This window comes from Nyctereutes procyonoides, unplaced genomic scaffold (assembly GCF_905146905.1).
Source record: "Nyctereutes procyonoides isolate TBG_1078 unplaced genomic scaffold, NYPRO_anot_genome, whole genome shotgun sequence".
NCBI lineage: Eukaryota > Metazoa > Chordata > Mammalia > Carnivora > Canidae > Nyctereutes > Nyctereutes procyonoides.
In genome coordinates, this window is record NW_026575146.1 from 84,208,801 (window position 1) to 84,212,841 (window position 4,041).

The 4,041-nt window shown below is 40.6% G+C and overlaps 1 pseudogene; it reads left to right on the top strand.

Moving 5' to 3' along the window:
• Positions 1–1,934: 1,934 nt before the first annotated feature.
• Positions 1,935–3,632, top strand: LOC129500151 (methyl-CpG-binding domain protein 4-like; annotated as a pseudogene).
• Positions 3,633–4,041: the final 409 nt, after the last annotated feature.

The window sequence follows — 4,041 nt, forward strand, 5'->3', positions numbered from 1 at the left end:
CTCCCCAATTCTGATGGATTGGAGGTAGGGTGTTGGAGAAAGAAACAAGTGAAAGCTGACCCAAGATGTCTGGACTGAGCAACTGGAAGAATGAACCTGCCACAGATACAGAGACGATGATGGGATAAGCAGTTCTGTCTGTGACTAAGATCAAGAGATCGATTTGGGACATGTTATTTCTCTCTCTCTCCCCCCCCCATCCCTCACTTTTTCCTCTTCTGGAAACTTCTTGACTTACCTTTTTAAAATCTCTTCTATGACATCTTTGAATTGTTGATTTCCAGGAGATTTTCCTATTTTTAAAAAAGATTTATTTGAGAGAGAGACAGACAGACAGACTTGGTATGTGTGGCAGGGGAGGGGCAGAGGGAGAGAAAGAGATCTCTAGAAGATTCCCTGCTGAGCATGGGCTCAATACAGGGCTCTGTCTCATGACCCTGAGATCATGACCTGAGCCAAAACAAGAGTCAGATGCTTAACTAACTGCACCACCTAGGTGCTCCTCTTTTTTTTTGTTTTTCAGTGTCCTTTTATCTATAGTTCTGACTCTTGCTTCATGGATGAACTATCTTTTCTCTCTGTAAACATTAGTTATAATTTTTTTAAAGGTTTTATTTATTTATTCATGAGAGACACACACAGAGAAGCAGAGACACCAGCAGAGGGAGAAGCAGGCTCCTCGCAGGGAGCCTGACGTGGGACTCGATCCCGGGTCTCCAGGATCAGGCCCTGGGCTTGAGGTGGCGCTAAACTGCTGAGCCACCCAGGCTGCCCAACATTAGTTATAACTTAAAAGGTTTTTTTTTTTTTCTGCCCAATGAAGTATCTTTTTTTTTTTCTATGCTCCTTTCTTTCCAGGGTTTCACTTTTTACCATTTTTATTCAAAGTTAGTAATTCTGCAAGGTTCACTGTAGAAAACAACATCATCGTTGGCCACCTCTCCCTTTGTGTCATTTTGCTACTTCCCCTCCCCCAGGCAAACACTTTCATTTCTTTTAGTTGATACTATTAAATACCATACTTGCATTGCTACTTCTTGACTTTCCAGTTTCGGGAACTGGCTTTTTCATTGGTGAATGAGAATTTACCCTCCTTTCCATCTCTGCTGCCATAAGTATGCTCTGTTGTCAGCCCTCCCATGCTTCCAATGTTATTAGGTAATTATTGAATGTGAACACTATTATTTTTTGCCAGTTGCAATTGTTTTTTTCTTTTTTAAAAGAATATTTTTTTTTAAGTAATCTCTATACCTCATATTGTGCTTGAACTCCCAACCCTGAGACCAGGAGTCCCATGCTCTACTGACTGAGTCAGTGAGGCACCCCCTTTTCTTACTGATTTGTAGGAATTCTTTATATAGCTAGGCTATTATTCCTTTGTTAGTTGTATGTGTTGCAGAAAGCTTTCATTTTGAGTCTGTTTTTTCACTTTGTTGATGGAGCTTCTGTTATATAGAACTTTATATTATAATGTAATCACACATGGCCATCATTTCTTGACGGTTTGTGACTCCCCCCACTTGTTAAAGAAAATTACCTTGAGGTCATGAAACTATTTTCCTATATTTCCTTCTAAAAATTTAAAGTTGTGCTTTTCACACTCAGAACTTCAATTCACCCGCAAAATCAATTTTCTGTGTGATATGAAGTAGGGATAAACTTTTCATGGTTTTCCACGTAGGTGATCAGTGATCCCAACACCACTTATTAAAGAGCTTCTGTGGGATTTGATTGGCTGAGCCATGTTGATGGTAGCTGCGGCTGAGGGGGTGGCCAGAAAGCAGCTGGGAAGTCCCACAGACTTGCACTGCCGTGGCTTTTGGTTTCAGTCTAGTGATCTGAGCTGAAGAAGTTTTTGCATCTTGCTCTGCTCCGCTTCTAAGGCATCACACCCTCTCGGGCCCGCTGCTGCCTCCGGAGCTCACTTGAAGGGCATGACTGGGATGGAGGGTCCGAGCCTGGGACGCTGTGGATCTGTTCCCTGGGTCACCTGCATTGGGCACTTAGCCCCAGGCCAGCCCTGTGACCTTCCTAGGGAAGATGTTGCTCTGGGATTGGAAAGAGTGGGAGAAGAGGAGGAACAAATGGGGATAGAAAGCAGCAGTGAGTGGAATCCCCTGCTCTGAGAATCCATTGCTTCCGCTCAGATTGGTGGTGCTACCAGGACAGGATGCTGTAAGCCTGTCCCATGCGTTGTGAAGCAAAGGTGATTAGGGAAAGCAGCAGGAAGATAGGTTGTATATTTTATCAGCCCACAAGGACTGAAGCTCAGCTTTAAAAGTGCACCTGCTAATTATCTTCACAAAAATGGAGACACTTGTCTTAACACCAGAAGATTTTGATTTTATTGTGCCTTCTAAAGGGTGCATCAAGTCCAGATAGAAAGATTGCAGCAGAGCACCTCTGACATCCCAAATGCAAAATCAAAGTAGCAATTCAAACTGGAACCTCAGGACATGAAGCTGGTAGAGAAAAGATGTCTTTGCTCTGCCAAGTGGTAGTTTGGAATGGCAAAATAGCAGGGGATTATCTAGCTTTAAAGATGAAGGCGTTAATGATGTTGACTCCAGAAAGGTTAGGAAGTCCAAAGGAAAGGGGACTATTTTGAAAGGAATTCAAATGAAGAAAGCTAAAACAAGGGTGCTGGAAGGGCCTTCCAGATTTTGCTCAAAGTATTAAGAAAAGAGGATCTGAATATAATAAGGCAGATGCTGAAAGTGAATCTGTTGCATAAGAAAGTCAACTTGATAAAAAAAAATTTCTTATCTTCATTTTTGACACCGGTGCAAGCCACAGGCCCCTGATGTAACCAGTGAAGAAGAGAGACTTGTAAAAGAAAAAGTGTTGAGCTCAGGATCAAATTTTTGTTTTGAACAAATAACTGCTGGCATCATAAACAAATTATGTTCAAGCCAAGAAGCAGAACACAACGAGAAGTGTGAGGAAAGCTTTTTAGAAGCCGAGGGAATGTCAACAAAAGTAGAAGTTGGGGAAAGGAAGGAACATTTGCATAGTGACATTTAGAATGTGGCTCTGAAATGGACAACTGCTCACAAACTGAGAAAGACTTGTCTCTGAAAATATGTCAAGAAGATATCTTTCTGCTGGCACAGATAGAAAAAAGGACAATGAGCCTGTGTTTTTCCAGCAAATGGAACAAAGAAGCTCTTGGCCCCCCCGTAACACAAAGCCTTTAAGAACTGGATGCTTCCTGGGTCACCTTTTAATTTTGTCCAAGAAATGCTTTTCCGTGATCCACGGAAGCTCCTCATTGCTACCTTAATTCTCAATTGGACCTCAGGCAAAATGGCAATGGCTGTGCTTTGGGAATTTCTGGAGAAGCATCCTTTGGCTGAGGTAGCATGAACCCAACTGGAGAGATGTGTCAGATCTTCCTAAACCTCTTGGTCCCTACGATATCCTCAAGCAAAAACCATCGTCAAGTTCTCAGGTGAATAGCTAACATAGCCATGTAGGTGTCTGATTGAGCTTCATGGGATTGGCAGATATGGCAATGACTCTTACCAAATTTTTTCATCAATGAGTAGAAGAAGGTGCATCCTGAAGACCATAAGTTAAATAAATATCATGACTGATTTTAGGAAAATCTTGAAAAATTAAGTCTGTCTTAAAATTCTTTGAAGTTTTCAAACTCATTTTTTATATGTTACTTGTATACTTGATTTAGAAGAGCCCTGTCAAGCACAACCATTGCCTTTACAGGCATATAGATTTATTTATTTTATTTTATTTTATTTTATATTTTATTTATTTTATTTTATTTTATTTTATTAATTTTATGTCAGCAAAGCAAGGTTTATTGAGTGACAGAGTGCAAAGCTCCCAAAGAGGGATGGGACACAAGAGAGTTGCACAGGCATACAGATTTTAATCGGTCCAACTTGAAACATAGGTTTTCTTTTTTTGTCACTTCAAATTTTTATTTAAATTCTAGGTGGTTAACATACAGTATAATATTGGTTTCAGAAGCAGAATTTAGTAATTTGTAACTTACATATAACACCCAGTGCTCATCACAAG